Source organism: Hemiscyllium ocellatum, chromosome 9 (assembly GCF_020745735.1).
Source record: "Hemiscyllium ocellatum isolate sHemOce1 chromosome 9, sHemOce1.pat.X.cur, whole genome shotgun sequence".
Lineage (NCBI taxonomy): Eukaryota > Metazoa > Chordata > Chondrichthyes > Orectolobiformes > Hemiscylliidae > Hemiscyllium > Hemiscyllium ocellatum.
The window spans coordinates 44,884,793-44,905,903 of NC_083409.1; the positions used below are offsets into that span (position 1 = coordinate 44,884,793).

The window sequence follows — 21,111 nt, forward strand, 5'->3', positions numbered from 1 at the left end:
GGACTCTCCCTCTTTATGGGCATTTGAAACGGGCATTGGATAGGCATATGGAGGAAAGTGGGCTAGTGTAGGTTAGGTGGGCTTGGATCGGCGCAACATCGAGGGCCAAAGGGCCTGTACTGCGCTGTACTTTTCTATATTTCTATGTTTCTATAACATCTTTCCAACAGGAAGGAGACCAGAATTGCATGCAATATTCCAACAGTGGCCTAACCAGTGTCCTGTACAGCCGCAACAATTAAAAATACTTTCTCTATTTACCCTATCCACGCCCCTCCTGATTTTATAAATCTCTATAAGATCATCCCTCAGCCTCTGACACTCCAGGGAAAACAGCCTTAGCCTATTCAAAGTCTCCCTATAGCTCAAATCTCCAACCCTGGCAACATCTTTGTAAACCTTTTCTGAACCCTTTCAAGTTTCTTGTCAACTTGTCAACTGACAACAACTCAATGACAGCCTCTCTATCACACACTGTCAAGCTGGCCAACTGACTGCCTACTCACCTACTCACCTACTCACACCTACCCACCTCATCCATTGACTTAAGTCACTTAACCACCCCACCTACTCACTCCTTCCACCTTATCCATCTCAGCCACCTCATTCACTGACACATTCACTGACTGAAAAACTTGGACTTTTGAAAAATGATCTGCCTTTGATATGAACAGTAACCGTATCCTCCCTTCTTTTGTCATTTCTTGCATCCAACAATCTTTCTCCCAAGATGTGGGCACTGACCCAAAAATGCTTCAGCCAGAGTCAGAAGGTACAGTTGCAAAATCTTGAAAGGGTGAATCAGCAAATCTTTACGGACAATATCAATGGGCTCCCCACCAACCCAGACCAGAAACTTTGGGTTAAGATGTTCCTGTGGTGCTATTGTTGTGTGAATGGCTTGGGATTTAGGATTCAGGTTGTTCTGCTAGAACACGTGTTTCATTAACTCAAATTCGCGGTAATGCGATTGACAAATTGGGGACAAGTGTTCCAAAAGCGCGAACTTTTAAAACATGTCTTAGCTGTAAAGTGATCACATCACCAACACTTTGAGTGTTGTTTCTATGGCGTGATTTTTCTATAACGCTGGGTTGTACAAGAACACAACTAGCGTGTTATAGAATAACTACCTGTACAACAGTGGGTCAGGTATCACCAATATTTCAACAAGGTGCAGACTTTTTACACCAACCTTTTCTTCATTCTACCCATTTCTGGGAATTTTCGGATGCAGGACAAGGGGTGGGCAGTCAGTTTGCTCAATAGAAACAGGGCAGTGCTTTGGAGATTCACAGCCTCTGAGTGAAACTGGTCAATCTGAAGGAAAGCTAGTAAAATTAGTAAATAACGCACAGAGGCCTGCTGCTCCTTCTAACCTATCTTAAAATGGAGGTCCCATATCAACAATATTCATGTCCAAGTAATACCTTTTGTTCCTAATTATTTTCCCCCTGTCCCAGGGTACAGAAAACTAAAAAGCTGCTGTTGGATTTGGACAGCTTCAAGAGAAAGGGAAATACTGTTTCTAACGGTACTTGTAGCCCAAGAGCAGTGGCCATACAATACAAGGATCCTTGAAGCCAAGGCTCAGGCAATCAGGGATTAGTCCTAAAACCACTCTGGATTTATCTCTATCCAGTTGGAAGCCAAACATGTCAATCAGGCTGATCTCTGGGCCATGTCAAAAACACCACAATATGTGAACAAAATGACTTCTAGCTTTCTGGAATTCCACCCTTCCACCTTGGTAACCCCACCCCCGTTACTACCAAGCCTTTATTGTGGGTACTTGAGATGAAATGTATTTTCTTGCACCAAGCAGTAAGAGACTCAGCAATACTGGTAAAATATGGAGCATCAGTTTTCAACTTCCATCACACTGCAGCAAGGTGGTGTCAGAGCGAGTCTCCTGAGCTGGAGCCTGTCTGCACCAACCACTTCTCTTTTCTTTTTTCTCTCTCTTGTTTCTTTTTTTTTGCTTCTCTCAATACCTAACTCACTTTTGTCCTGAGTTAGCATGGTATCAGCGGTGGTGAGGACCTAGAGTGAGTCTGGCTCAGACCTCGAGCAAATCCAGTACGGACCTCGAGCAAGTCCACTATGGACCTCGAGCGAGTCCTGCTCAGATTTTGGATAAGCCTTTACTTATTTCTCCAGGGCGAGGACGGGACCTGGCATTGGAATTGGTGGCTGCTACATTGCTGTTGTTGAGGTAGGTCCACTGGTGAAAGATGGGGCCTGAGGATTGGTCGTTGGTATGGGTCCAGTGCAGACAGCTGTGAAGCAATGACAGAGGGATGGTGGCACAGGCATGTGACAGTGATGAGTTGGCTCAGGACTGATGGGCACTCTTTAAACTATGTCTTCCTTCTTTTCCCCCTTATTCTTAAATTAGTCAAAATGTCACCGAATCGTGACAACAAATGAAAGTTTCTCACTGTATTTTATCATATCCTTAATGTAAAATGCACATAACAAGAAAAAAAATCATTCCTTCATCTGACTTTATTACTTGAGACCTACAGAAGTAAAATTGTTTTAAGAAGGAAGAAATTTGGGCTGAAATGGCTGCAGTGATCACAGACTGAGGCAAGTTCAGGAAGTCAAAGCAAAATAAATACACAGTCTCGGCTTAAATTAACATTTTATCAAAAGGCACTGAAACATGCTCATATATTTGAAAAAGAAAAGCCTCACTTCCTATTTTTGATTTGCTCCTTTCTGGAAGACTCATATATTAGGAAGAAAGTTGCCTGGAGATAAGACAACTTTTAAAAACATAAGAACAGACAAAGAAATGCCCGAGTGAATTGGATTTCAGATAAACAGCTTTGGGAAGACAGGAAAAGAAAGTTGATTTGAAATAGCAAGGACTGGAAGACTCCCTTTCTCTTTCTTTCTTTGATCCTCTGTACCTCTGTACTAATGCTAAACCACAAGAAGCATCCATTCACTGAGGAAACAAGACATAAAATAAACAGTATGGTTTCAGGTTGAAGTCTGACAAATCGAGGACCATAGGAACTTTTAAACTTCTGATGCTTTTATCTTCCTTTTCTGTACCAGCCGCTTTCTGATTCACAATCTTTATGCCTGTGCGGGTATGTTTTTGTTACAATTTTCCTTAGGATTTGGAAGTATTAAAATTCCTCTTACTTTCACTCAAGGGAACCTTGTTTATTTTGATTGTACAACATTTTAATTGGAGTGCTAAAAGAGTGAAAAATCTTTGTTGCTACTGACCTGTTCCAATGGCAGCAGAGTCCCCAAACATGGAACTGTGATTCGGCAGATTGGAGAAGGAAGGTCAATGCTGCTTGAGGTTGATGCAAACTATAGTGGCCTTTGGGATCTTCTATATCTGTTTGGTAGGGCAGTGCCCAAGGTCACTTGGTTGCTATTATGTCCGTGATAGCTTTCATTTCTCTTCACTCCACAGGGGGTAAGATTCCTTGTGTAATTTCTAGCAGTGTAAGACCTTTTCCTCAAATCAGCCAGCAAGTGTGCCTTCAGTCCTGCTTGACGAAATGCAGACTCACATGGGCAATTCCTCCCTGGGCTGGAACATAATCAAACATTGACTCATGGAAGCACTGCTGACAGATGTGGTGTGAAATCACATGGACTTCGACTCAAAATACCTGTTGAAAGTGAATTGATACATTGGACATGGACAACGGCAATCTGTAGTAAAATAGCATGTAAATTGTGCGTGAGATGCTTCGGAAACAATGGCATAGTGGTGTTGCCATTGAACTAGTAATTCAGAGATCCATGCTCATGTTCTGGGACATGCATTTGAATCATGCCACAGTAGATGATGAAACTTGATTTCAATTAATAAAAAACATCTCGAATTAAAAACAGTCTTACTGGCGACCACAGAACTGTGAAAACCTGTCAGTGACTATAGGGAAGGAGACTTGCTGTGCTTACCTTTACTGACCCTCATGGGACTCCAGACCCACACCAATGGGATTGACTGCTAACTGCCCCCTGAAACAGCCAAGCAAGCCACTCAATTGTACTTAACAGCTACAAAGTCTGATCCAGTGAAATAAATTGGATGGACGGACGAACACGCATTAACCACCGTACCGGAAATTGTAACGGTCCCTGCAGATCCATAGCCCCTTCTTCCTAATGTCTGTGGGCTGGTAACAAAATTGGAACAGTGAAATAATTTCCCACAGAATCATACCTTACAGACAATATCCCAGACATCAGAATGACCACTTCTGGATGTATTCTGTCTCACTGATAGCAAAGACACACCAGTAATGGAAGCAGAGTGAGATACATTCAAAAGAGACCTGCCCTCAATAGAGTCATAGAGATGCACAGCATGGAAACAGACCCTTCGGTCCAACCCATCCATGTTGACCAGATATCCCAACCCAGCCTAGTCCCAACTGCCAGCACCCGGCCCATATCACTCCAAACCTTACCTATTCATATACCCATCCAAACGCCTCTTAAATGTTGCAATTGTACCAGCCTCCACCACATCCTCTGGCAGCTCATTCCATACACGTACCTCCCTCTGCGTGAAAACGTTGCCCCTTAGGTCTCTTTTATGTCTTTCCTCTTGAACCCTAAATCTATGCCCTCTAGTTCTGGACTCCCTGACCCCAGGGAAAAGACTTTGTCTGTTTATCCTATCCATGTCCCTCATAATTTTGTAAACGTCTATAAGGTCACCCTTCAGCCTCCGACGCTCCAGGGAAAACAGCCCCAGCCTGTTCTGCCTCTGTAGCTCAGATCCTCCAACCCTGGCAACATCCTTGTTAATCTTTTCTGAACTCTTTCAAGTTTCACAACATCTTTCCAATAGGAAGGAGACCAGAATTGCACACAATATTCCAACAGTGACCTAATCAATGTCCTGTACAGCCGCAACATAACCTCCCAATTCCTGTACTCAAATACTCTTGACCAATAAAGGAAAGCATACCAAACATCTTCTTCACTATCCTATCCACCTGCAACTCCACTTTCAAGAAGCTATGAACCTGCACTCCAAGGTCTCTTTGTTCAGCAACACTCCCTAGGACCTTACCATTACATTTATAAGTCCTGCTAAGATTTGCTTTCCCAAAATGCAGCAGCTCGCATTTATCTGAATTAAACTCCATCTGCCACTCCTCAGCCCATTGGCCCATCTGGTCCAGATCCTGTTGTAATCTGAGGTAACCCTCTTCGCTGTCCACTACACCTCCAATTTTGGTGTCATCTGCAAACTTACTAACTGTACCTCTTATGCTCGCATCCAAATCATTTATGTAAATAGAGGGCCCAGCACCGAACCTTGTGGCACTCCACTGATCACAGGCCTCCAGTGTGAAAAACAACCCTCCACTGCCACCCTCTGTCTTCTACCTTTGAGCCAATTCTATATCCAAATGGCTAGTTCTCCCTGTATTCCATGAGATCTAACCTTGTTAATCAGTATCCCATGGGGAACCTTGTCGAATGCCTTACTGAAGTCCATATAGATCACATCTACTGCTCTGACCTCATCAATCTTCTTTGTTACTTCTTCAAAAAACTCAATCAAGTTTGTGAGACATGATTTCCCACGCACAAAGCCATGTTGACTATCCCAAATCAGTCCATGCTTTTCCAAATACATGTACATCCTGTCCCTCAGGATTCCCTCCAACAACTTGCCCACCACCGAGGTCAGGCTCACCAGTCTGTTGTTCCCTGGCTTGTCTTTACTGCCCTTCTTAAACAGTGGCACCACGTTTACCAACCTCCAGTCTTCTGGCACCTCACCTGTGACTATCGATGATACAAATATCTCAGCAAGAGGCCCAGCAATCACTTCCCTAGCTTCCCCCAGAGTTCTCGGGTACACCTGATCAGGTCCTGAGGATTTATCCACGTTTAACCATTTCAAGACATCCAGCACTTCCTCCTCTTTAATCTGGACATTTTTCAAGATGTCACCATCTATTTGCCTACAGTCTATATCTTCCATATCCTTTTCCATAGTAAATACTGATGCAAAATATTCATTTAGCAGCTCCCCATTTCCTGCAGCTCCACACAAAGGCCACCTTGCTGATCTTTGAGGGGCCCTATTCTCTCTCTGGTTACCCTTTTGTCCTTAATATATTTGTAAAAACCCTTTGGATTCTCCTTAATTCTATTTGCCAAAGCTATCTCATGTCCCCGTTTTGCCCTCCTGATTTACCTCTTAAGTATATTCCTATTTTCTTTATACTGTTATAAGGATTCACTCGATCTATCCTGTTTATACCTGACATATGCTTCCTTCTTTTTCTTAACCAAATCCTCAATTTCTTTCGTCATCCAGCATTCCCTACACCTACCAGCCTTCCCTTTCACCCTGACAGGAATACACTTTCTCTGGATTCTTGTTATCTCATTTCTGAAGGCTTCCCATTTTCCAGCTGTCCCTTTACCTGTGAGCATCTGCCTCCAATCAGCTTTCGAAAGTTCTTGCCTAATACCGTTAAAATTGGCCTTTCTCCAATTTAGAACATCAATTTTTAGATCTGGTCTATCCTTTTCCATCACGATTTTAAAACAAATAGAATTATGGTCGCTGGCCCCAAAGTCTTCCCCCACTGACAGCTCAGTCACCTGCCCTGCCTTATTTCCCAAAAGTAGGTCAAGTTTTGCACCTTCTCTAGTAGCTACATCCACATACTGAATCAGAAAATTGTCTTATGCATACTTAAGAAATTCCTCTCCATCTAAACCTTTAACATTATGGCAGTCCCAGTCGATGTTTGGAAAGTTAAAATCCCCTACCATAACTACTCTATTATTCTTACAGTGAGCTGAGATCTCATTACAAATTTGTTTCTCAATTTCCCTCTGACTATTGGGGGGGTCTATAATACAATCACAAAAAGGTGATCATCCCTTTCTTATTTCTCAGTTCCACCCAAATAACTTCCCTAGGTGTATTTCCAGGAATATCCTCTCTCAGCACAGCTGTAATGCTATCCCTTATCAAAAATGCCACTCCCCCTCCTCTCTTGCGTCCCTTTCTATCCTTCCTGTAGCATTTGTATCCTGGAACATTAAGCTGCTAGTCCTGCCCATCCCTGAACCGTGTTTCTGTAATTGCTATGATATCCCAGTCCCATGTTCTGTACTATGCCGTGAGTTCATCTGCCTTCCCTGTTAGGCCCCTTGCATTGAAATAAATGCAGTTTAATTTATTAGTCCTACCTTGTCCCTGCCTGCCCAGACTGTTTGACTCACTTCTGTTCTCAGCTGTACCCATCTCAGATTGATCTCTTTCCTCACTATCTCCCTGTTTGAAATGGGTATATCCACAAAAAACTCCTGCACTAGCCTCCTACCTCTCTTACCCTTCCTGGAGTTAACCCATCTATGTGACTGTATCTGAGACTTTCCCTCTGTCGTATAACTGCCATCCAGCACATACCGTTGCTGTTGCAAATTCCTCATCGCTTCTATCTGTCTCTCCAACCGATCCACTTGATCTGATAAGATTCGCATCCAACAGCATTTATGGCAGATATAATCTGCAGTAACCCTTAAACTCTCTTTAAACTCCCACATCTGACAAGAAGTACATATTACTCAAAGGCCATTTTTGCTCCTTCACAATCTACAGACCCAGAAAATAACACTGTCTTATTCCTCTACAAACACTGTCTCAGGTTAAATTAATAGCTATGGCTTATATTTTAAGTTTAATCAAGAGACTTTTCTCCAAAAAACACATAATCAAGAAAGAATCTACAATACTCACTACTGCAGCCTTTCTCTTGGACAAACTTAAAACTACAATTAACTTATCTGATTCTGTGCTGTGAACTTTGCCCAACAGTTCCTCCAAGATTAGTTGTGAATTTCATTGTTTGTTCATTTTTCCAGATGCTCTCCGATGTCCAGCGATACACAAATTCAAACAGCAAAGGCAGTAACTGTGCAGGTTTTCTCTCTCTCTCTCTCTCTTGCACTGTCCTCACCATGTGCTTTTGTCGCTTTTAAACTGCTGTTGTTTTGACTTTTTTTTCCCAAAGTTCCAAGGCTATGCAACAGCATATAAATCAGTAATTGCTGCTCCTGGAATTTGAGGAAATCACGTCCAACACCTAAAATACCTCAAAAAAAAGGAGCAGCTCTTACAGCCAGAAATTTTTCCCATCCTCCATCTTGGATTACCCAGAATCCTGTTATCTAGAGCATTGACTCCAGACCACAGCAGTTCGAGCTTTAAGGTGAATACATAACCTCTTGCCTCAGCATATCCCTTATTTCTCCACTGCTGTTGAGTCAGAGGATTAACCCTGGTTCAATGGAGAGTGAAGTAGAGCACCAGAGGAGCAGCACCAGGAATACCTGAATATGAGGTATCAACCTGGGTGAAGCTACCAAACAGGACTATTTGCATGGGAGAAAGTGAGGTCTGCAGATGCTGGAGATCAGAGCTGAAAATGTGTTGCTGGAAAAGCGCAGCAGGTCAGGCAGCATCCAAGGAACAGGAGATTCGACTTTTCGGGCATAAGCCTGAAGAAGGGCTTATGCCCGAAACGTCGAATCTCCTGTTCCTTGGATGCTGCCTGACCTCTGCGCTTTTCCAGCAACACATTTTCAGGACTATTTGCATGCCAGACAGCATAAACAGCATGTGATATACAGAACTAACTGATCCCATAGCCAATGGATTAGATCTATGTCCTGCAGTCTTGCCATGTCCAGTAGTGGATGGTGGTGGACAAAAAGCAACTCAGTGGTGAAGGAGGCTCCACAAGTATCCCTGCCCACAATGATGGGAGAGCTCAGCACACAGATTCACTCCACATTGTATCAAGGAACAGCTCAAAGCATCAGATACTATAAATACTATGGGCCCCGACAAGGTTTAGGCAAGAAACATTGGCTCAGCCAGTGATGTCCACTTCCCATGAATGAATTAAAAAAAAAGTTAGCATCCTGTCTTGGGAAATATATTGCCATGTCTTCAGTGTCGCTGAGTCAAAATCATTGAACTCTCTTCCTATTGCCCCGACATGGGCTCAAGGATGTAGTTCACCTTCATCTTCTCAAGGGCAATAAATTCTGGCCTAGCCAACAACTCCACAGCCTGTGAGTGAATTAAGAAAAAGTTTGCTCTGTGTTCTTCACATGGTGTATGATATAGCCGCACATTGGAAGGACCTACATCCGGTGATGTGACAGTAAAAACTGTATGCATTGCTATGAGCTGTAATCCAAACTGCAGAAAATCTTTTCATGGTTTCATTTTACAGTGACCTGATCAAATAGACCAAAGATTATTCTGCTCACATCCCCTGAGTGGTTGATCATCCCTTTGGAATGTGCTGTACTTTCATTATTCATTCCCTGTGGTTTCCTGATAAAGCAGACTTACATCATGTGGCACTAAAGAAGCTGTTTTTTGTTCTAAAGCCGTCTATGCAAAAAGTCCTACATCTTTGAATCCTTTTTGTCCAAGAATAATTATCATATAATGGGCAGCTGGTGTTGAATTACACATTGGTCCCTCAGTTGAGCAGTTTTGATAATATTAACTGTCAGAACAAACCTCAAGCATTTCAATGTCAACGTGATCCTATGATAGAACAACAGCCTTTAACGTATTGCCAGCTATTTGACAATGTTTTGATATCAGGCTCTCTCATTTAGTGTAAAATAATAACCAGTGCTGGCTGGGTATCCAGTTATAAAGTCATACACAAAAAGCCTCAGGCCTCAGTTCTGCTTATTTTCTAATTGAAGAGGGAAGGCTGTCTCTTAAGTAGTTTAATGTATGAGAAGAAATTAAATGCCAGGAAGGAGCTCTGGCCCAGGATAGAGCAAAGACTTAGAACAACTCTGTTGAAAAGATCCCTTCATCCCTCCCATTGTAACAATGTTGTACATGTTAAGACAAACTGCAGGCATTCGAGAGCTGTTGAGCATCTTTGAGTAAATATATCAGCTGATGAACTGTAAAACAACATCTATAATTACCTTACCTCGACCTATATTAAACAATGAATGTCTGCCGCAGGAAATAATGTCATGGCTTCTTTAATCTTGTAAATTATCATTAAAGTTCAAATGAGTGCCAGTTTAAAACTTTTCACCCAACATGTGTGCATATACACACAAGCACACACACACGAGCACACATAACATGCACATAAAAAAATCTAGGCCCTAATACTTTAATTGGTGTAACTTTGACATTGGGATTGTCAATATCAATCAGATATTTGGTGTAAAGCTGGACATTACTGAAGTATCAATCAATCAGACATTTCCTTTTCTCACTACTGGTCACAAACAAACTCAAGGAAAAGATGTTTGCCAGTGTGGTGTCGGTTTCTGAGAGTTGGGATGACAGTTTCGTTCGTTTAGAGCTCATCCCTCAAGACATTATACAGAACAAACAGACATATATCATGCAGCTTCTTGTTCAGCATTATCTGTTGCCTCTTAGAAACTTGCTGAAGCATGTCTAACTATGTTTTGTTTTATTTCTCTACAGGAACGTTGTAAGGACTTTTCTGAAGTGAGAAGTTTGTTGCTGCTGTGTGTCAATGAACAAACTTGCTTCAAACTCTGCTGTCATTTTTACTGCTATCATTTCCAGAAAGTGGCAGTAAACAGATTTGAAGGTGGAATGTTAAGATTGGTTCTTTGTATTATACCCCAGATCCCCATATTTAAGATTTTGACAGGTATACCATGTCAGTGGGTGGTCTGTTAACAGATGAGCTATAGAGCCTGGTCATGTTCTCAAACCCATTAGTTTTCCTGATACACTTTAAGTCAAGGTCCCTTTGTTTTTACTTGCCAGTAAGGGACTGAGTCCACCCAATCATGATTAGAGAAGTCAACACCTATGGGCAAATGTGGGAAGTGAATGCAAGAAGCAGCAAGAATATAATAGACAGCCGGAGAAAGTGAGGACTGCAGATGCTGGAGATCAGAGCTGAAAATGTGTTGCTGGAAAAGCGCAGTAGGTCAGGCAGCATCCAAGGAGCAGGAGAATCGACGTTTCGGGCATGAATCCTGAAGAAGGGCTCATGCCCGAAACGTCAATTCTCCTGCTCCTTGGATGCTGCCTGACCTGCTGCGCTTTTCCAGCAACACATTTTCAGCTATACTAGACAGCATTCAACAGATTGAATGAAACCAATCACTTACAAGTGAAAGCACAAACTTTAGCTACCTTATCCAGCAAAACATGCTCCTGTATTGCAGTTCCGCTTTAATGATTTCAGCTTGCAATTGTTATTGTTATGGAAACAAGCAATATACTTTCAAAGTAGCTCTGACAATTTAGTTTGTGATAATAGACAAATGCATGATTTGCAGGCTCCCCTACTTATTATGGGGGTGATGTGCAAAGCAGTGGTATGACTGGTCCTGCATTGAATAGTGCCACATTATCAAGAGGGTCATGTGGCACAATGGTAGTCTCTTTAGGAGATCCTGCATAATGTCCTATCTGCTTCAGATGTGTCATAACTTGTTCGAACAAGTCCATTAAAAGACTCTATTTATTTTAACAGATTTTGTTGAATGCCTCTGGGCATAAGAAAATGTTAAAAAGACATTGCAGGTGGAGGAAAATGAAGATTAAGATTTTTGTCCGTGCATCAGATACAGTTACCAATGCTCTAACATTGCCCAGGGTCCTCCACAATATGAAGACTAATCTCCCAAGAACTGTTGCAAGCAACTCAAGAGAAAACTATTATCTAGGCAATGAATACTGGAGGTTCAAAAATAATATTGAACATGTACGTTATTAGTGATAAAAAAATTATTCATGGGGAAAAAAGATAGAAATAATTAAATCAGATACTTATGAATTTAATCACTTTATTCTAAGTGAGAAAAGGCAACATGCCAGAAGTAAGAAGTTTTGAGAAATCTCTGGTGGAACTATAAAGAGAGCTGCTTGGAACCAGGAGGTTATATGATAACAGATACATGGGAATACCACCACAAGTAAATTCCTCTCCAAGTAAACACATCATCAGGACATAGATCTATATGGTCATGGATATATGGACATGCAGTCTCATTATTCCCAGGTGAAAACCCTGGAAATCTTTTCCGAATAGCACTTTGCATGTCCATACACTCAAGGACTTCAAGAAGATAGGTCATCACCCCCTTCTCCAGGACAGTTAGGAACGGACAAAAAATGTTGGCCCAAATAGCAATAACCTAAATCCCATGAACAAATAAAATAAATTTATTCCAAGAATATATCACAGTCGGCAACCTTGGTATGAGATTTTTAATTACAACTTGCCTCTAAAGATTTGTCTTCATTCAATAATAGGTGGGCATCATTGACAATGGTAGCATTCATCATCTATCTTTAATTGCTCTTGAAAAGCTTTGTTATTGAACTGTTGAAGACCACATCTTGTCGAATCACCCACAGTGTTCGATCATGTAAAAGGAGAACCAGCCAATTGGATACAGGACTGGCTCAAAAGTAGAGGACAAAGCATTATGGTTGAAGGCTGTTTTTCAGCTTGGAGGCCTGTGACCAGTGGAGTGCCACAAGGATCGGTGCTGGGCCCATTGCTTTTTGTCATTTATATAAGTAATTTGGATGTGAGCATAAGAGGTACAGTTAGCAAGTTTGTAGATGACACCAAAATTGGAGGTGGAGTGGACAGCGAAGAGGGTTACCTCAGATTACAACAGGATCTTGATCAGATGGGCCAATGGGCTGAGAAGTGGCAGATGGAATTTAATTCGGATAAGTGAGAGGTGCTGCGTTTTGGGAAAGCAAATCTTAGCAGGACTTATACACTTAATGGTAAGGTCCTAGGGAGTGTTGCTGAACAAAGAGATCTTGGAGCGCAGGTTCATAGCTCCTTGAAAGTGGAGTCGCAGGTAGATAGGATAGTGAAGAAGACAGTTGGTATGCTTTCCTTTATCAGTTAGAGTATTGAGTACAGGAGTTAGGAGGTCATCTTGCAGCTGTACAAGATATTGGTTAGGGCACTTTTAGAATATTGCATGCAATTCTGGTCTCCTTCTTATCGGAGGAAGTTGGGAAACTTGAAAGGGTTCAAAAAGATTTACAAGGGTATTGCTAGGGTTGGAGGATTCGAGCTTCGGGAGAGGTTGAATAGGCTGGGACTGTTTTTCCTCCAGTGTCGGGGGCTGAGGAGTGACCTTATAGAGATTTATAAAATCATAAGGGGCATGGATAGGGTAAATCGACAAGGTCTTTTCCTTGGGGTGGGATGAGTCCAGAGCTAGAGGGCAGAGGTTTAGGGTGAGAGGGGAAAGATATAAAAGAGACCTAAGGGGCAATGTTTTCACGCAGAGTGTAGTGCGTGTGTGGAATGGGTTGCCAGAGGAAGTGGTGGAGACTGATACAATTGCAACATTTAAAAGGCATCTGAATGAGTATATGAATAGCAAGGGTTTAGAGGGATATGGGGCGGGTGCTGGCATTAGATTGGATTAGATTAGGTGGAACTAGATTGGGTTGGGATATCTGGTCAGCATGGACGAGTTGGATCAAAGGGTCTGTTTCTGTGCTGTACATCTCTGTGACTCTCTGTAGTGTTGTTACACATCCACTGTTCAATCATGTAGTGTAGGTACAGCCACACTATCAACCAAATAGGCAGCAGATTTTCCCTCCTTTGTGAACATTGGTGAATACTTCGTGATAGCTTCAGTATATGATACAACCACACCTTAAGCTGCTAAACAAGAGAACTTGTTTGAAATTATTCAATCAACATGCTCTTAACTCATGTACAGCAGTCCAGCATCTACCTTACTCTCCTATGGTTCAAGGACACAAGCAGTGCTAAGCTGGTTCTACATACTATACGCACTCCATCTTGGGATTATTAATGGTATGTATGCTAAGAGATGTCAGTTCACACATTAACAGGGTTTAATCTGAGCAGGATTTACAACACCCAATGAGGTAATACTGAAACTCATACAACTGCTTTTAGTTTTATATCTGTCACCCTTCCAGGAGAAGTTACTTTTGGCTGCAACATCAGAATTACAGTCATGATAGAAAACAAGAGTGCCAAAAATCAATGTTTTCTGGGAAAGCCCCAACTCACTTCAGTAAGTTCTGTGGCTAAGAACTCTGCATACAGCCCCTTGATGTACTTCAAACTGTTTTTTGCTTTGCAATAAACACGATGCAACCTTGCAATACCTGCAGTTCAACCATCTACAGCTGTATTCATAGCACAGAGAGATGCTATTTGGCCCATTGCGGCTATGCTGGCTCTTCACTATCAAAGTAATCCTACTCTACTGTCCTCTCACCACAGCCTTGTATTCCTCTGCTTCAAATAATTCTCCAATTTTCTCTGGGAAGATGTTATAATTTCAATTTGCTAGCAGTGGTGGCTATGACAATGACCTACTGATTATTATAAAAACCCATCTGTCCTTTAGGGAAGGGAATCTGCCATCCTTACCTGGTCTGGCCTACGTGTGACTCCAGATACACAACACTGTGGTTAACTGAACTGCCATCTAAAATAGCCTAGCAAGTTACTCAATATTAGGACGGGAAATAAAGTGATGATCTAGCCACTAATACACTCAATTAATTTGTTATCACCAATCCCCAAAGTAAGGTTCCCCAATTTAGCACTGTTCCAGACAGGATACCTCAAATCATAAAGGTACCAGGTAAAGACAGTGAACTTAGTCCACTGGGTTATTCACCCACTCCCTAGGTTGAGTTCCAACAGGGTTCATTTGAAACAGGATCCTTTCTTTTGTGCATACCTTCCTCCTGGACCCAGATGAACTTATGTTTTAAAAGGAGCCAATTTAATGAGGCTTTCTTGAATTAACAAACAGTGTGAATTTATTAATATAAAAGCAAACTACTGCGGATGCTGGAATCTGAAACCAAAAGTGAAAATGCTGGAAAATCTCAGCAGGTCTGGCAGCATCTGTAAGGAGAGAAAAGAGCTGACTTTTCGAGTCTAACTGACCCTTTGTCAAAGCTAAAGAAAGGGGAGAAATAGGGAGGTATTTATACGAGGCTGAGAGAAGGTGAGTCATGGCTCCAGAAGCAAAGGTAGCAATAAAGAGGTGACAATGACATTGCATAGAGGGATGATAGGGAGATTAGGAGTTGTGAATGATCAAGGCTGAAGCCAGTGCTGTGTGAAAGAATATCTGGGGGATGAGGGGGTAAGGGTGAAGCAGAGGCAAAATGGAAAACAGGGGAGAAGGGTAGCACGGGGGAAGAGGAGAGGAAAAGGGTGATGAGAGAGTGGGGAGCGAGAGAAAGAAAGACAATCAAGAAATAAGAAGTACAGAACAGTGAAAAAAAAATTAAAAAGATAAATAAAATAAGTGAAATAAAATTATCTGAAGTTGTTGAATTCAATGTTGACACTGGCAGGCTGTAACGTGCCTACTCGGAAGATGAGATGCTGTTCCCCCAGTTTGCATTGAGTCTCACTGGAACATTGCAGCAAGCCAAGGACAGACATGTAGGTATGGGAGCAGGATTGTGTGTTGAAGTGGCAAGCCACGGGAGGGTCCGGGACCTGATTTTGTACAGACTGAAGGTGCTCAGCAAAGCGATCACTCAGTCGGCTTTTGTCTCTCTGATATAGAGGAGACCACATCGGGAGCAAGGAATGCAATCGGCCAAATTGAAAGAGGTACAAGTGAAATGCTGCTTAATCTGAAATGAGTGTTTGGGGCCTTGGATGGTGAGCATGGAAGAGGTAAAGGGGCAGGTGCTGCACCTTCTGCGATTGCATGGGAAGGTGCCGTGTGTGATGGGAGAGGTGTTCGGTGTGATGGAGGAGTGGGCTAGGTTGTCCTGGAGGGAACAATCTCTGCAGAATGCAGACAGAGGGAGGGAAGGGAAGATGTGTTTAGTGGTGGCATCGTGTTGGAGGTGGCGAAAATGGCGGAGGATTATTCTTTGCATGTGAAGGCTGGTGGGGTGAAAGGTGAGAACAAGAGGGACCCTATCCTTGTTCTGGGAGGGGAGGGAGGGGGTGAGGGTCATGGTGTGGGAGATGGACCGCACGCTGTCGAGAGCCCTGTCAACAACTGTAGGTGGGAAGCCAAGGTTGGAAAAGAAGGAGCACATATTAAGAGCACCACTTTGGAAAGTGGCCTCAACGGAACAAATGCGGCAGAGGCGAAGGAGCTGAGAGAAAGGGATAGAGTCCTTACAGGACATGGGGTGAGAAGAGCTGTAATCCAGATAGCTGTGGGGGTCAGTGGGTTTGTAATGGAGGTAAAAACAATGACTGCAGATGCTGGAAACCAGATTCTGGATCAGTGGTGCTGGAAGAGCACAGCAGTTCAGGCAGCATCCAACGAGCAGCGAGATTGACGTTTCGGGCAAAAGCCCTTCATCAGGAATAAAGGCAGTGAGCTGGAAGCATGGAGAGATAAGCTAGAGGAGGCTTGTAATGGATATCAGTGGATAGACTATTGTCGGAAATGGAGACAGGAAGGTCAAGGAAAGGAAGGCAAGTGTTCGAGATGGACCAGGTGAAGGTGATGGAGGGATGGAGACTGGAAGCAAAGTTTATGAATTTTTCCAGGTCAGGACGAGAACATGAAGCCGCACCGAAATAGTCATCAATGTACCGATAAAGCAGTTGTGGGAGGGGTCCCGGGTAGGCCTGGAACGAGAAATGTTCCACATACCCCATGAAAAGGCAGGCATGGCTAGGACCCATGCGGGTACCCATTGCTACACCTTTGATTCGGAGAAAATGGGATGAGTTGAAGGAGAAGTTGTTGAGAGAGAGAACAAGTTCAGCCAGGCAGAGGAGAGCGGTGGTGGATGGAGATTGTTCAGGCCTGTTTTCGAGAAAGAAGTGAAGAGCTTTCAAGCCGTCTTGGTGTGGGATGGAGGTGTAAAGAGATTGCACATCCATGGTGAATAGAAGGTGGTTAGGGCCTGTGAATTGAAAGCTATCAATGTGTCGCAGGGCATCAGAGGAATCCTGGATGTAGGTGGGGAGGGAGTGAACCAGAGGAGTGAGGATGGAGTCGAGGTAGGAAATGAATTCAGTGGGACAGGAGCATGGGGACACAATGGGCCTGCCGGGACAGTCCTTCTTATGGATTTTGGGGAGTAGGTAGAAACGGGCTGTCTGGGTTTGGGAGATTATGAGGTTGGAAGCTGTGGGGGGGAGGCATCCGGAGGAAATGAGATCTCTTTTTTTTAAGCTTTGATAAAGGGTCAGTTAGACTCAAAATGTTAGCTCTTTTCTCTCCTTTCGGACTGTGGATTTATTAATTTATAAACATAAGATGGAATAGTACCACAACACACATGCAAGTCTAAAAAGAGAAACGTTAATTAAGGTGTGCAAATCAGTCTCTGAATTCCTTGTGAAGAGTGGATAGTTAAATGTTGCAGCTGTTGCAGTGGATGGTGCTAATAGTACTAACATTTGTAGCTGAGCAATTGATTTTGAGATGCTTCGCCTTATAAGATAATTAAAATTCTTTTGTCCTGATTTCATTTGGCTATGGCTGACTGGCAGCACTGATAGAGTATACCTTTTCTTCACCCACAGTGCAGGTGTCTTTAAATAGCTGTTCTCAACTGTAAGCTTCCGGGCACATAGTCAACAGACAATGAATCAAGACACTCACAGGCCAGAGTTAAAATTTGCTTTTAACCTTTTTTCCATGTGTATTATTGAAAAAGTGGAGGTTGGGGATGGAGCTGTAACACAAATATATCTCTCAAACAGACTGTTCTTTCTTTCAACCATCATATTCACAGTCCGAGGTACTCCCAGAAATTATATGTTCAATATGAAGCACATTTCTTCTATTTGAAGCTTCTTCGACACCTCATTAGGTATAACATTCCACAATCTCTCATTCTCCAGCAGCCAATGAATTTACATCTGCAGTTAACTTTTAACTATTTGTCCTTTATTTAAGAAACCGCATGTTGTAATTAAAGTTCCATAGATTCAGGGTTATGATTCACGGCTATGACACATGAAAGGATAAAGAACCCTCTGGTCTAATACCCCCAATTTGCAAATACCCCAATATCTTAATGCAAGCCTGGGTAACCGTGCACTGAAAAACAAATTTGTACTTTAATGTGATGTCAATGATTAGTGCTGTTATCACCCTGCATATTTGTTGATAATGTTAGTTGTGAGTAATCTGTGTCAGGTCATTCCGAAGGTTTTAAACAGCCTTTGCCAAGATTGTTAGGTTTCCCTGTTAACTTGCTCCATTCCTACACTTTCTGAGTACTCTGAACATTCCAATGCCAGTGTCTTATTCAATCTCGATTTCTTAATTCATCTCCATTAATTGTGTGCTTTAAAGTGTGATGATTCTTAGCTTTCGGATTCTTTCCCGAAACACTTTCACCTCATTACTCCCTTAAGACACTTTTTAATAACTTACACTTTCACCTACAGTCATATTTACTTATGTGGCTTGGTGTTAAATGATATTTAGTAACACTCCAATGAATCCCTTTGCATTTCGTACATAACCCAATGTTAAAGGAATTATATAAATGAAAGATGATGTTGCTTCCAACACTGACAGCATCACAACCAGTTCTTCAATAATTATGGGCTTTAAACCAAAAACAATAAATTCTGATGCATAAGACATCAAGAAATGTATGCATATTAAAACCCAGCTCAGTAAAACGTGTTACACGACATTACAAAGTGTTGCACTGTACTTGTGATTTGATCCTGATTTTCCAGAAGGCTGTATAATGTGCTGATTTTACAGAATGACATTATTGGCACGGTCTAAGTGAGAAGTGTAAAGGAAATGAAGAACTCCCACTGCAAGTTCCTGATTCATTGTTCTCCAAAAGTCTCCAGGACACTTCTGCAAGCGAATTATTAGAGAAAAGTCATAGGCCTATTCAAAATATGTTTCGTTAATTTCATTGTGGTACGCGAATAACTTGTATTTATAAATCACTTGAGCATAATAAAGCATCCATCATGAAATCTGACACTGAATATGTAAGAACATATTCAGATTGTTCACCAGTAGCTCAATCAAAGAGGAAGGTTTTAAGGAGCATCTTAGGGCAGGACAGGGAGGTAAAAAGGTTTAGTCGGGAGTTTGCAGAGGAAAGACTTAGGCAGTAAAGACCAGACCACCAATGAAGGAATAATTCAGATTGGGAAATCATAAGAGACCAGAATTAGATAAATATAGATATCACAGAGGAGACGGGGAGTAGTGAAGCTCCAGGGAATTTGGAAACAAGGATGAGAATTTTAAAATCAAGACCTTGCTTGACTGTCAGCCAGTGTATTATATTTTGTATATTATATTAGATTCCCTACAGTGTGGAAACAGGCCCTTTGGCCCAACAAGTCCACACCGACCCTCTAAAGAGCAACCCACCTAGACCCATTCACCTACATTTATCCCTGACTAATGCACCTAACACTACGGGCAATTTAGCATGGCCAATTCACCTAACCTGCATATCTTTCGACTGTGGGAGGAAACCAGAGCAAACCCATGCAGACACAGGACGTGCAAACTCCACACAGGCAATTGCCCGAGACAGGAATTGATTCTGGGTCCCTGGCGCTGTGAGGCAGCAGTGCTAACCACTGAGCCACTGTACCGCGTAGGTCACCAAATATAGTGGAATCAAGTAAAGAGAGAGCAGCAAAAATTACAGGATTCCCCAAATTTACAGAGGATGTGGAAGGCCAGCCAACATTCAAGCTCCCAGCTACCAATAGCATGAATAAGGCATGTGAGCAGAGAAAGGAATGAAGTCAAGAGTTATAAATGAGAAAGAAATGTATGGGTGTGGCTCCAAAATGAGTGCTGATGTCTGGTGTGCACATGCATGCATGTCTTTATGTGTTGTAGGATGGGGGAGGTGGGATAGTGCAGTAGGGTTGGGGGGTATAGTTGAGAAGATGCTCAAACCCCAGCATTATAGGAAGTGGAGGAGAGGGACGGTGAGATGGTGGTTCTGATCCAACATTCCTTTGTACAGAAACAAAAACAGAAATTGCTGAAAAAGCTCAGCAAGTCTGGCAGCATCTGGGGAGAGAAATCAGAGTTAACATTTCGGGTTGAGTGACCCTTCTTCAGAACGGATGGTAATTAGGAAAAAGTTGGAACTGATGCAGAAGGTAAGGTAGGGGGAACGGGCAAGGAGTAAAGGTTGGGTGGAGATACAGCTCTCTTATGGAGCAGAGGTCATGTCCCTACCCCTAGACTGAGATATCCTGGTTGAAGTCCCATCTGCACTAGATGGCTGCAATAACATCTCTGAACATATTGACTATCTGTTGACTAAAAATCAAAAGTAAATGTTTGGCCCTCTTGTTGATGTTACACAAAAAAATTAAAGAAACATTTTTTAAGAGCCCTCTGACTTTTCTCTAATAATTTTTTTTAGGAGTGATCTGGAGATTTTTCATTCCTGGAGACTTTAGGGGAACAATAAAGAATTAGCAATCCTGGTTGAATTTGCGGTGGGAGTTCTTCATTTCCCTAACACTTTTCACTTAGCCAGTGGCAATAATGTCATTCTTCTGGAAAATCAGCATCAAATCACAAATACAATGCAACACCTTGTAACATCGTGTAACACATTTTAATGAGCCATGTTCTAAAACGTACACAATTCTTGATGTCTTATACATTAGAAGTTACTGTTTTTGGTTTCAAAGTCCATAGTTATTGAAGAACTAGTCGTGATGCTGTCAGTATATGTAACTTCTTTAACATTGGGTTATGTAAAACATGCAGAGGGATTCATTGGAGTGTTACTAAATAGATTAAGTAAATGTTGGACCTGCTTGTTGTGTAGTGGTTGTGTCTCTACCCTGGAGTGGGAGACCTGGGAGAGTCCCACCTGCTCCAGAGGTGTGTGGTAGCATCTCTGAACAAGTTCATTAGAAAAATAATTAACGTAGTTACTAGTCATCAACTGGAAAACCGAGAAAAGCAGAGGTAGTGTTCCTACCCCTAGACTGGGGGGAGGGTGGGGTTGGGTTCAAGTCCCACCTGCTCCAGAGAGGTGTAGTAACATTTCTGAACAGGTCAACTGGAAAAATAGCTTAAAATTTTTTAAAAATGGTGAGGGAACTTGTG

At 42.3% G+C, this 21,111-nt stretch overlaps 1 long non-coding RNA gene across 2 annotated transcripts in view; it reads left to right on the plus strand.

Moving 5' to 3' along the window:
* The window catches only part of LOC132818687 (uncharacterized), a 72,790-nt gene that overhangs the window by 42,877 nt on the left and 8,802 nt on the right, over positions 1 to 21,111 (plus strand). The window contains exon 3 of one of the 2 annotated variants that reach the window (XR_009645010.1): positions 10,511 to 10,640. The exons of the other annotated variant lie outside the window; for it this stretch is intronic. This is a non-coding gene — a long non-coding RNA (uncharacterized LOC132818687). The remainder of the gene's footprint in view (positions 1 to 10,510; positions 10,641 to 21,111) is intronic. 2 annotated transcript variants of the gene reach the window in all.